Source organism: Nipponia nippon, unplaced genomic scaffold (assembly GCF_047370975.1).
Source record: "Nipponia nippon isolate SJK-2023a ecotype South Korea unplaced genomic scaffold, ASM4737097v1 scaffold_7, whole genome shotgun sequence".
NCBI lineage: Eukaryota > Metazoa > Chordata > Aves > Pelecaniformes > Threskiornithidae > Nipponia > Nipponia nippon.
Window position 1 is genome coordinate 22,663,184 of NW_028262391.1, and position 12,925 is coordinate 22,676,108.

At 43.6% G+C, this 12,925-nt stretch overlaps 1 protein-coding gene across 5 annotated transcripts in view; it reads left to right on the plus strand.

The window, feature by feature from the left end:
- SPSB4 (splA/ryanodine receptor domain and SOCS box containing 4) overlaps window positions 1–12,925 on the plus strand; it is a 186,003-nt gene that overhangs the window by 84,593 nt on the left and 88,485 nt on the right. Inside the window, exons 1-2 of one of the 5 annotated variants that reach the window (XM_087738450.1) lie at window positions 6,570–6,874; window positions 7,235–7,373. The exons of 3 other annotated variants lie outside the window; for them this stretch is intronic. The gene's annotated coding sequence lies outside the window, so the exon portion shown is untranslated. Of the gene's footprint in view, window positions 1–6,569; window positions 6,875–7,234; window positions 7,374–12,925 lie in introns of those variants that run through there. One more of the 5 variants, XM_087738447.1, reaches the window with a different exon arrangement.

Below are 12,925 nucleotides of genomic sequence, written 5' to 3' on the forward strand. Positions count from 1 at the left end.
GTTGTGGGGTTTTTTTGTTTGGTTGTGTTTTTTGTTTGTTTTTTTTTAACATGATGAAAAATGTATTAATGTAAAATTTTTTTTAGGTCTCTGAGGCATGTTGCTAAAACTTGTTTTTCTAATAACTAAATAGATTTTTTTTTTTTATCTTTTTAGAAGTAGTAATTAGCACCAGACTTTTTTTTAACATAGAAGGTAAGATTATGAAACAGTAAAACTCTTAGATATATCTAATATTCTTGAAATATTTTATATATATATATAAAGCCTATAAAACAAAGGTGAATGTCTGGAATATGCTGGGTAACAGCAGTGGTGTATTTTTATAGGAAGGATGTGAATAAATCCATCTTTGATGGATTTACCACAAGTTTTGGAAAATGCAGGATTTCTCTTTCAGAAGCAAGACAGAATGCAGGCTAAATTCTGCCTTTTCAAAGAAAAGGATCTTTTTTGGACCTACCTCTTCATTTGTCTGATAGTTATATTTTGAAATCCTGTAGAAATTATTCACTAAGTAGTTTAGGAAAGCATTTTTGAAACAAAAACCAGTCTGTTTCAGTTACAAAATTTCTGGGCTCTGTGTATGAGAGATACGTTATTACTTATATTTCCAGAAATACATCGTGGGAAAATCTGGGTGACAGATCTACCTGCATTAGCTCCTCATGACAGGATCTGAAAGAACAGCTAACCTGCTATGGTTTTGCACACTCAAGTTGCCTGTGATCCAAAGTATGCATCTTGTGGCTTTCCGCAAGTAATTATTTTGGGATGTCGTATTCACATTAAAAATAAAAAGATAGGAGAAAAAGATCATCACAGTCCCTTCTTGCTAACTATAAAGTCAAAACTTTTCCCGTGGGAGGCCATAAAGACCTATTATCTCACTTGACTGGCTCAATGGACAAGTACCGGTATTATCAAAAGCATCAATAATATCTAACCCGAGTTTCCTTCACACGTGTACTAGCTGATGTAACAGAATAAATACCCCCTGACCCAATGATCCAGGGGGCTGGATCAGTCATGATTCAACAAAAGCAAGCTAAGATGATATTGATGCAGTGAGGAGACTTAAGTGAGCTAGTGAGGATCCATTTGCACCCCAAACTCATCAGTGTCACTGTCCTTTTGCAAAACAAGCACATTATGTACTGCAGCATCAGCAGTCTTGTATACTGACTTGGTTTGATGTGTTCCTGTGACAGCCATTGTCCCAGACCCTATATCCATCTCTTTCTACTGAAAACTTTGTGTTTGATTTCTGTCCTGCAACAGACCTTCCTATAGTTGCATTTGATTGCTATAATGTACTCCGGGAAGTGCTATGTAGTAATACCACTTGAAAATTAAAGCTAGTGCAAAATATGATTATGTGCATTATTGGATTTCAAAGCGGAGACCACAATGCCAGAGCCTTGTGATGTGAACTAGCTGCCAGTCAGGTTCTGATGGGGCTTGTGGGATTGTAATGACTTGAAAGGGTCTAATGTAGTTTCAAAGCAAGTTCTAAGAAAATGCCTCTTTGTACTGGACTGCAGCAGCCAGTGGAGGTACGGGCTCTCTGGGCTTCCCAAACAGGAACTACCTCCTCAGAGATCATTCTCAGACAGACGTTTCTGTGTTGGAATTTAACCACTGGAATTTGCCCTTTAGGTTGTGCAGAACCCAAAATAAGTAAGTAGAATGAGTTTTGGATTGTTTTCAGTACTGTAATACCTATTGCCATTGTTTATCAATTGATTCTGTTGCATCCTCTGAGATGTCCCTACCTTGTTTACTGCTGGCACAAGTCAAGTAGTCATTACGGTGTTCAAGAAAAAAACCCTTCCCTAAAAACCTTGGACTGTCTTGTTTCTGTGTTGGTGGAAACTTATGGCTGTCTATGTCCAACTAAATTTTGCATGAAGGAAAGACTTGAATACTAACTCCACAGAGCAATCGGTTACTTCAGACCATGAGCTCTGGTGAAGATAATACATGAGCAAATCGAAAGGGGACTTGAGCTGCTGTCTCCTTACCTGAAAGTATTGCGTGTGTATAGTCTGAGTATTTTTTTTTCCTTATCTGATGTGTTTGGGGAAGAGACTTGACTGTGTTAAAGGATGTGAAGTATATAGTAAGCTTTGAAAATACATCTGAGAGTGTGGGCAGCTCTGCTTTTGGATAGGCGGACATTTGACATTTTAAAATAAGCTACTTTTGCAATGTTAAGTATTTCTGAATGTCATCCTTATTTCTCAAATGGAGCATGCAGAACCTTTATCCTCTGTTTAGAATCTTTGAACTAATGAAACATTTATGCAAGTCCTGATTTCCTAATCTCTCTGGGTTTTCCTCATTGTGGTTGTAGGGGGATGTACTCTAAGAAGGTAAATTCTAACTTCTGCTCAGTGGCCTATGGGAGCAGATCTCAGTCTCAGTAGCAATTTGTCAATTCATTAAGAGGTGCACGTATCCTAGCTTCCTGGTTAATAGTTTTGGTGGACTCCAAGTAGCAGTGGTAAAGTCTGAATTCGCTGTTACAAGTATGTGGCCGGGTGAGAATGAAAACGCCAATGCAGAGAAGCTCTGTCACCAGATAGTGTTTTGAATGGTTAGAGGAAGGCGTGTGCTTCCATGTTTCTCTGGATCCTTTGATACAAATGTCCAGCATTCATGGAAGCAGAGCTTTGGAACTGAAGTACTCTTAAGATTTAAACATCTTGCGTGGGGAATTTTGTGAACTTTAGACAGCTATAGCTAAGGTCATGTCTTTTCATGTGGAGATCTAAAATGCGTGAACATGAAGGTTTTCATCATAATTCTCAACTTTGGTTCCTCTGTAAGAATGATGATTGTAGTATTGCTGTACCTAAAAGGGCTGTTAGAAATAATGTGTGTTGCTTAAGCACCTTAAATGGAAAATATGATGCAATGAAACATAGTTCTTTTTACAATCCATAAATCTTAGTTTTGTATTTATGCTATCCTGTGGACTTCAAGGTGGGCTTTGTCCATACTGTCCATTCTGCTGATAACCTTTTGTTTGTGGCCTCGTTCAACTCTCCCCTCTGCCCTTATCTGGAGCTTGCCCAAAACTCAGACTTGCATTCAGGCCTGCATCCAAACGGGAAGAATTCCAGGGATGCAGATACGTGGGATATAGAAGCAGTGCCTAAATGGTCTTTTGTTGCGAGCTCCTTCTGCCTGTGCTGCGAGGCAGCTCTGACCGGAAAGCCGGGCGGCTGCAGGGTGGGCAGCCTGGACTGTCAGCAGAGCAGCTCAGCCTGGTACTAAAACCAGAGCAGACATTGACACCCTGAGTACAGCAATACCCAGAAACCAAGTGGATAAAATAATAGCAACTGATTTGTTATTTAGACGGATTGTAGGGTCAGGGCTCAATACTTACTGCATGTGTGTAGGAAATGTTTCCTAATTACTTTTGAGCAGAGTTGAAGGTGGATGAAGGTTCACCATGTGGTAAGTGTGGAACTTACCTTGAAGGTGAGTGTGTATGAGAAAAACAAATTTGGGCACTTAATTCTTTTTGGTCTGTTTGCCAAGCTCAGATGCCAAGAGACAACTTCAAACTATGATTCTCATGTGTGATACAAGTCGAAAGCAGATTATTGCCTTCTCTCTCTTGATCCTAAATCAACTTTCTTTTTCCTCATCTTTTTTTCTTAACTGCACTTCCTCTTTCATGGGCAGCAGTGGGCAGCTTTTACTCTCAACCCAGCAATTCCAAGCAGATAGGAGAGGCACAAGATTTCTCACCTGCCCCTCACCACCTAACAGTGGTGTTTCCCAGTCACGTAGAGAAATATATATTATTCTTAAGATTTCCTTTCTGACTGTGATTTTTATTTTGTGAGGTAAATCAAACCAGTGGAAGACTTGGGAAATCTGCGTAATACACAATGCTTACGATACAGCCTGGGTTCTGCCTTTCATGGTGCGCAGCTCCAGGAACTGTACCAAATGGGTCATTTTGTTGATTTTTGTGTCACAGAGTTTATCCTGAAAGGTTCATAATGTTATACAAACGTGTGCCTCTTCGTCACCTCCCCAGGTATTGTATGAGATCAGCTCAAAAGAACCGGCTGTATCTATACCATGCTCGAAGTCTGTTTTAAAATCGTGTTAGTATTTTAAAATGTGATTGTTTCCTATTCTTTTAATGAGCCCTGTGGAGAGGTGTATATACATTCTCATCTATATACAAATAGCATGTTCTAGCCCTCATTAATCAAAATGACACTTTCTACACCCTCAAGTGTTTTCACATTTGCACATGAAGTGTGTTCCCAAAACTCTGTGCTGCCTGATTGATCTCTGCATTGTTCCATTTTCAGACCTACGTGTCTAAAGCTGTCTGAAAAGATACAAAAGTTGACTTCTAATGTGATTTCTTTAATCTTCTTTTGTAGAACTAGTATTGCAAACCATGTAGAAAGTCTTTTTAAGTTTGCTTTTTGCATCAAGCTTGGCACAGGCACGAAGGACCACATCCCATCTTACACTGGGAAACATACTGCTTACTGCCAAAAAAAGTGTTAGGAGACACTGCTGCTTTGGGAAAGTGTGTAAGAGAAATAAGTCTGTTAAAAACTGAGGAAAAGAAAGCAAAACATCCTTCAAGGCATAGGCTTGCCCCACTTTGTTCAAACATTACCTGTTCTACGGCTCCTCTCCCAAATGAGTACCGTGGAACAGATATTAGTGGGTGCTCTCATCCAAGAGGAGGATTTAAATTCAGTAACTTGTCTGCGAGTAAAGAACACAGACGACTACTCATTTCAAGACTTCCACGTGCGTATATATAAACCAGACAAAGACGGCCTGAGGGAATGGGAAGCAGTAGAAAGCCTTTTCTAGGCTTAAAAACTGTGGAGCATATAGAAAACTCTCATTCATCCTTTGTTTTCTATTTACTGTACTCCTACCAGTTATCTCAAAGGCTGGGGGGGGACGGGTGTGTATGCGGGGCCTGGAGAGGAACTTGAGTTTAGTACTCTTATTTCGGTAGGGTTCTGGAGTGTCTGGCCCCTGGAGGCAGCTCTAGGTCCCCACAGAAGGGGTGTTGCCATTACCTGACACTTTTTCTGCCTACCTGGCACGTGTGAAACACGCGGCCAGTTTTACTGCAGCTTGGACTGAGGATTTCTTGACTAAAGACTCTCAAAGAATCTGCAGAATTTCTTCTCCTTTTTTTTATGGTCTAAGCGTGGGAATTTCTCTTGTCTGGCTCAGTTCTTTGCTAAAAGCCTGTCTGAAGATTTTAGTAAAAGAAATAAAAATAATGTAGAAGTAAGTATCACTATGAAAGAGCAGGGGGAAAGAAATCTTGCCCTCTCCATCCCTAGAAGTGTAAAGCATAGGCAGAACAGCAGAATTTGAGGAAAAATACTTATTAATAAAAGTTCTTCACCTTTCTAAGCTTTTATTGTCTTGTCCTGCAAGAGACAGTTATTTTATGCCACCTTTACGGACTGCTCTAAAGTCTCCGAGAGAGGTTAATCTAGTTGTGAGGTGGGAAGTGCATAGACAGCATGAGCAGCAGCATCTGACTTTTCTCATCCTGAGCTCTGCCCCAAGCGCTGCGTGTGTGAGAGAGAAAACTCAACATCTGTGTAAACCTATGCTGGTGTTTGGGGCGGGGGGGATTTAGAGCCAGAGATAATTAGGATTAAAAAACACTGGTTTTCAAGTTGGTATTTACTGATATTAATGAGTAGTGATGGAAGCGCTTGTCTTTTGACTGTTTATAACACGCACTGGTTTGACAGGACTTGCCTTGCCTGTAGCCTTGTAGAAGACTCCAAGCTTACCTTGAACTGTGTTTGGTTTTGGCATCCAAAAGTGTAATTAGAGCTTCATCTGCATGCGTATGGCCTAGAGAGATCAAATAATGCAAAACCCCCCAAGAATATACATGGTTTGTTTATACTAAGCCGATGAGTAATCCCTGCCTAGTCCCCGGCTCCGGCTCTCCCTCGCAGACCATGAGGTGCCAGCAGGAGCCCCCTGGCAGGATTTTTGGCATTTTCCTCTTGCTTCCTCGTCGGAGGGGCGAGCTGCAAGGCTGGGGCTGCTGGTGCCGCCTCCCGGGCCGCGCCGGAGGGCTCGCGGCGGGCGCCGCCGCGCGCTGTCTGTAAGAAAAGTTCGTAGGTGCCCGCGGGCGACTTTCACGCGTGGGCGGCGGGGTCCGGCCCGGCCGCGCGGCGGGGTCGTGGGCCGCGCGGCGTCCGCGGGGGCCGGGGCGGGCCGGGCCGGGGGGAAGGGGCGTCGCCATCTGTTGTTAATTCCCCGGTCATTGGATTAGTAACCCGCGGTGATGAGATCAGCGGGATCGGCTTTCGCGAGGGGGCACGGCGCTCGCCGCGCTCCCCAGCTGCGCCGGCTCTCGCATGAGGCGGCGGCGGGCGGCCCAGGGGGAGGCAGCGCGCACAAAGCCCGGTAGCCGCCACAGGCCGCCTCCCGCCTCACCGCCGCCCCCGGGCACCGGGCGGGGCTCCCGGGCGGCCCGGCCCAGCCGAGCGGAGCCGAGCCGAGCGGGGCTGCGCCGCGCCGCCCCGAGCCGAGCCCCGGAGCCCGCCCGCAGCCCCCCGGGCGCGGCGCCCGCCTCGGTGCCGGGCCGCGGCGCCTCCCGGTCCCCTCCCGCCTCCCCGGGGCAGCGGCTCGCCCTGGCGCGGCGGCAGTTGCTGGAAGTCGGCGGCTGGGATCGGTCTCCCTCCCGGGGAGAGCGCCGTGTGGAGGGGAGACTCCTGCAAGTCACGGCGGCTGGGGGTTTTGAGTTTGTTTACTTGTGATTCGTGTCTCTCCCGCTGGATTCTCTTTCTGCTCGCATAGCGGATCGATAGAGGTGCTCCGGTGGTGTTTTATGGTAAGTTTGCGATGGGTGGGTTCTTCTGTTCGTGGGAATTCTGTGCTTTGTTGCACAGTATGTAGAGAGGAGTTTTGGTTTTGGGTTTTTTTTTTTTTTTTTGAACAGTGCTGTTTTTCAAGCTGTGTTTAAAGAAATACACTTCTGAAACGTTTTCTGGTTTATAATGAAATATTTTACAATAGAAGTCAGTTTTCTGAGGTATAAAAGAGAATTATTTCGAGATGTTAGATAGCTAAAGATTTACATTTCTTATAAACTGAGTTTATTTGACTTTGCGCTGGTGAAAGCAAAACCTCTTGCCTGATGATTGCCACAAGCTAATATTTTACAGTGGTTACTTGGTGCTTTTTCCGGCAGTAAAAGCCAGACCTCAGTTCAGCTGCTCAGACGGATCTGAAATACTAAACTATCTTCTCGGCAAGGGTAAGAAGCAAGCTGAACCTTTGTCAAGTCAAGCCCGAATTTGTATGCGAGACTGGGATTTCAACAAAGAAAGGTATTGACTGAATTTGCCCTCACGTTATTTCTAAAAACTCCCAGCCAGGCAGTTGGCTCTGCTGTCGTTGGTAGGTAGCTATTTCTGCAGAAGGACCAAGGGCTGGGGAGCTGAACGCTGCCCTCGCAGTCCCATTCATTCCTGAAGCGAGGGCTTCGGTCTCAGGGCAGCCAAGGAAGTTGATGTGGCAGCGTCCATGCTGGCAGCAAATCATTTTTATTTCTTTGTGTTTAGGGCTTAGAGCCCTACAGGGGGGAAAGCGTCCTAGATAGAGACATGGCTAGCTACTACTTCAGTCGCTGGTTTGATGTTGGCTACAGCCCTTTGGTGCTTAAGTCATAACTGATATTTTTGCAGTGCTCCGTTTGCCTTCGGTGACAGAAGCAATCCCTTATAAGATATCTCCACGTTGCGGAAGAGCTTATCCTCTGGGGAAACAGCAGCCCCAAAGAGTTACTCTTGATGCTCGTGGCTGAAACTGGCCTGGCTTGCACAGCGTATCTCAAAGGATGCTACATTTTTAATGTTGTTTCTGTAACTAAAGCAGCCTGTCAGGGACATGAATATCAAATTGCCGTTAGATTATTTGGTGCTGCTGACAGAGTAATGCCAGATACTGTACGTTCTCTTAACAACAAGTGGAAGTTTTATAACTGGCCTTGGTAATGGAAGTCTGGTTTTCTTGGTAGCTTATATGCCTGAGTGTCTTGCTGCTGACTCTGGATGTCCTTGGATGACCGTCCTGTGCCTCAGTGTCCCTGCCAGGGCTGAAGGGAGGCCCGATACTTCCCTGCGTCACAAGGATGATAAAACTTCACAGCTCCGTGCCTTGCTGAGGCCCTCATGTGGGTGTTGCTCTGGAAGTACATACTGGTGCTGTTAGGCTTGAAGAGCCCTGTGCTCACACCGATATCATCCTACCAGTGTGCTTACTGGACTTCTGTTTGTCTTTGCAAATGTCACTTCAGCCAGCTTTGAAGCACCAGGCTTCTGGTTCGACAGGCTTTGGGGCTTGGGAGTAATAAAGCAGTGCCACCTTTTTGCAAGGAGCTTTTCGGAGTTCTGAGATTTTTGGTGTTTTGTATAGAAGCACAGCTGTCTTCTAGTGAAGTAGTAATTGAGTATTTTGCTTCTTGAAAGAACCAGAACTTCTAATTTTTGTTTTGACCAAATTACAGTCATCTTTATGACTTGCATTTGTGTAGCACAGGAATTTCTGAACGATGGACCATCTCTCCTGTGACTCCACAAGCAGCAGGTCATTAACTTGTCAGGCTTCGTTGTTGCTGTGTAAACTTCTATAATGGATTTTCCATGTACCAAGAAAAATCAAGCAAGCTATTTTTGTCTTGTTTTCCTTCACAATCACTGTTTGCTCCTCTTCTGTGTATAGGTCGCTGTCCTCTTTTTGTGGGGAAGGAAAATAATTTTCACACTGGAACTCAATGCCATGTCACAGGACTCTGTGATGGTTACTTTGAGTTGCCTTTTCTTAATTCAGACAGCTGGAGGCTTTTCCTTTGAGGAGCTGTTTTGCCTACATATATGAGGCATAGCGACAGCAATCAAAGAAGAAAGCAGAGCATGGTTTTCTGAGATGTTAATTGTTAAAAATACTTGGTGAAAGTGATTAGCAACATCGTGTTAGATACCCAGCTGTCCCATCCCCATAATTCTTCTTGGACAAGAAGAAGAGGGCGGAAAGAGGGATGCCTTTACCAGATTCAAGTTCTGTAAGCCATGCTGCCTTTTAGCTGTCTTCTCCCTTTAGCCTGCTTGGCTGCTGGCTACCGCTGCACTGACATCCATTACTCACTTCTTTTTGTGCTGGGGCAACATCGCTTCAGTACAAATTTGAGGCTTTCAGAGTGCTTCCAGGCACAGTAAATCCCAGCTTGAATAATGGTAACGCAGAGCGGCCTTGATATTCACTTCCATTTCCTCCCTCAGTTAGTGAGGATAAATGCACTCTTCTTCTTAATAGAATATCCGCGTGAAGGAAATCTAGATATATTTTCATTTTAGCAGGTTTCCCAGGATAGAGGTTTGACGTAAATGTTGCTGGACTTCATAAATCCTGGCTTAAGGCCAAGGCAAGACTGATGGTAGAGAGGAGCAGAGACTGGTATTGCCCTCCTGATGCCATCCAAGAAGCAAACCTGGGCTCGTGACTTGAGCAGGGAAGGGCTCCATGCTGGCACAACTCTGTTTAGATGGAAGCAGCAAATTTAGCATAGGCTTGCTGAGCTATGTTAATACAGTACGCAACTTGAGGCTAATGGAGATGTAGGGCACACATGTGGTCCTGGGTTCTTAAAGTATTTATTAAGCCATTTTCTGTGGTGAAGGCAATGCTTAAGGCTGCCCATTGAACAGCTAACCAATTTTCGGAAGTCAAAGCTCAATGTAAGGTTGCTATGTGTAGCTAAATACTTGCTAATAATTCTGGAAGTTACTGCTGTTGGACTTAACTGTTTGAAAATAAACATGTGCTGTGCATTGAAACTTGCCAGAGCGGACAGCTACCCCACCCACATGTATCTTTTGTGGGATTGTATACATGCTAATGAACCTGTGTCACTCTCTGCAGCACACGCATCCTTCAGGGATGGCTTAAAGCTGTATTTTGTCATGCACTTTAGGCGATTGAGCACTCTGTTAGCTGATGTACGGTTGTGCTGTAGGGTAAGATGTTAATGCATCACGCGCATCCTGGAAGAGTAGTTTATGTCTCCAGACTTCTTTAACTTTACTCAACTTATGCTCAGTTGTTCATGGGGGTTGGTTGGCTGGGGCGTTTTGCTTATTTGCTTTTTTGCTTTGAAAAGGTGTGTGTGGATCACGTGGTTGGTAGACCATATCCTACGAATATACTGGGGTGCACCACTCTGAAAGGGCTGAATCCAGAGTTTACTAATAACGAACAATCAACTGTTGCCTTTTACTTTAAGAAAGTTATTTTGTTACACTGTTCAAGCTTCTGTTGCTTGAAGACAGCTGTGTACTTGATCTGTGCTCTCTCCAGGGTAAAAGTATTTGAAATGGTGGGTGCTATCTGAATCCTGCTTTGAGATGATGTCCGGTATGATGTTAGGAAATGCCTTTGCCCTGCCTCAGCTGCTTACACTGCTTTACAGCCCACAGTCCTTTAGATTGTATAGCGATAAAATTGGTGTTTGCGGGGTTTTTTTTGTGTGTGGAAAGCTGACAGTGTAACAGGTAGCATCCATGACCTAGCAAGCAAAAATCCTTGCCCTGAAAAGATTTAATTTTAAAGCAAAGCTTAAAGAAAACAGTGTGCCCTGGTAGCCTTGGTGGCAGCATGGAAAAATGCATCAAAGAGGAGAGCAAGGAAAATGTGGCTTATGTTTTGGGAGCAGTGCTGCGTAACAGAGAGCAAGTGCTCGTGGGGTGCCATGACTTCAAGCTAAGAACTGTAGTTGCAGTTTGACTGGCAATATTTGATTAAAATCTGATGGCTATGTTTTGGCTACCTCTGCTTTATTAAAGACTGGGCCTGTCCATCAGGAGCATTGGGTAAAGCTCACTTCTTTTCTTCCTTTGGTTTCTTTTGGACCAAAAATGGAGTAGTGACAGGTACCAGCCTATTTAGACATGCGTGTGTATGTATATTTATATTTGGGGTGTGTGTGTGTCTTTTTTTTTAAAGGAATGTCATCTTTGCCTCAGAGGCCAATGCAGTGCAGCTCCTAATGTGTGTAGTGATCGAAATGCAGAAATTTAACACAATTTGCTGTGTTTTGTCCATAGCAAAAATACCACAAGGGATTTCTTACCTGTTTTTCTTCCTTAGTAAGAAGTGAAGTACCTAAGCTAAACACGGGTGCTCAGCTTTGACCTAAATCTGTTCATACCGAAGTCACTTGAACTTAGACCAATGCTGAGCAGTATTTTGTTTAATTTTCTGCTTCTCTCTGCTTATTCTGTGTATCTTTGGGTTGAACATCACTGCCTAATCCTGCTCATGACCGGTGTTAGATGACAGGTTTTATTGTGTTGCACTGCAGAGCGCGGGTGACTTAGCAACTTTATCTTTGTGGATTTGTCAGAGGCTGAAGTGACAAGTACGCTTTGGTGTGCAGCACGAAGCGCGGCAATGTATGAAATCCATCTTTGAGCTGATTGCAAGCTAAATCTTTCAGAGCCGTACAGCAGACTTTTTAGTTGAGTTTGCTTTCTTAATTTAAATATGTGTATTTCCAAAAGCTCGTTCTAATACTGCCTTTCTTACTTTACCCTGTTGCCAAAGCCTGGCATGCACTTGTCTTCTGTTAGACTGGCTTGTCCCTTTCTATGTTAACAGCTCCCAAAGAAGATCTCACAAAGGGCTTTTGAGAGAAAGAAAAGGTTGCCTGTGTTTCTGCTGTCTTGTCAGAAGAATGAGGATTTCCTTCTTGCAGAAACAGGTCCATGCCCTGGAACCTAACCAGGGTCTGAACTGCAATAGCTCTGTCTCCCAAAATCTCCCCTTGGTGTGGGGTAGCTGCCGAGCTTCCTGCAGGTGGGCTAGGCAGCCTGGAACAACTGTCTTGAGGCTGCAATAAAGGGCTACAGTAAGGACTGCTGACTTGCACTTTGCTGTTGTATTTCTTGAGTAATTGTATTTCTTGCCTTTGTTAAAAGTGGTGTTTCTTGAATATTTAAAAATTAGCTTATTTAGAATTGCTCTTTCAAGGGAGTGTTAATCATGTGAGAGCCCTTGCATAGCTTTAGGCATGGAAAAAGGTGCAATTTTTCAAAACTGCCAAAAGGTTTAGGTACTCAATTGTCGTTTAATCTTTACTGTTTCTCCTCTATCTCTTCTTCAATGAATGAAGAAATAAATTCCCTCCAGTGGAGGGCTACATTTTTCGTTAGGTATTGGAGGTCATCATTTTAAAAGAAAGCCTCGTTGCACAAAGCATTTATGTCAGTGGTACATTTCATACTGAGAATGTGCTGTCCACAGAAATCCCTAAGTGGTGACTGTAGGCATGGTCATGATCTCCGAATTTGTGTTTTTGTTTTTCTTTAAAAATATTCTGAAAAATATTTTTATTAGGGAGGGTCAGAAATGGCTTGGAAGAAAGTTGGCTGTTGTTGTCTTTGAACACTGACCTATTCCCCAAAATCTTGAGCTTATTTCATAGTTAAACGATTTTTGATAGCCACACAACGCACAATTTTCTCAACGATGACTGTATTACTTCACAGGTGAGAAAATGCTGTGACAGTCAAACCTATGTGTAGCCAAGGAAATAGTTGGATTAAGTGTTGGGTAAAGGGAATTTTCAATTCAGAGCTTTGACTATTTTGTAAGTTACTAGCTAAATTATAAAAGGTTTCTTGTTTTGAGAATTACTTCAAGGGTAGCTTGGACGTATAGAACAACTGGGGGCCAGTGCTGATACTTTTGAAACTTTGTTTTCCAAGTTAAATATTTCAGACTCCGTTTCCAGAATAAGCTCTGCGCTGTTCCTTGCCAAAGGTTGTCATGTGCTTTTGGCAGCAGAATCATTGTGGTGGTTTATTTTAAGTGAATAGTTGCTTTA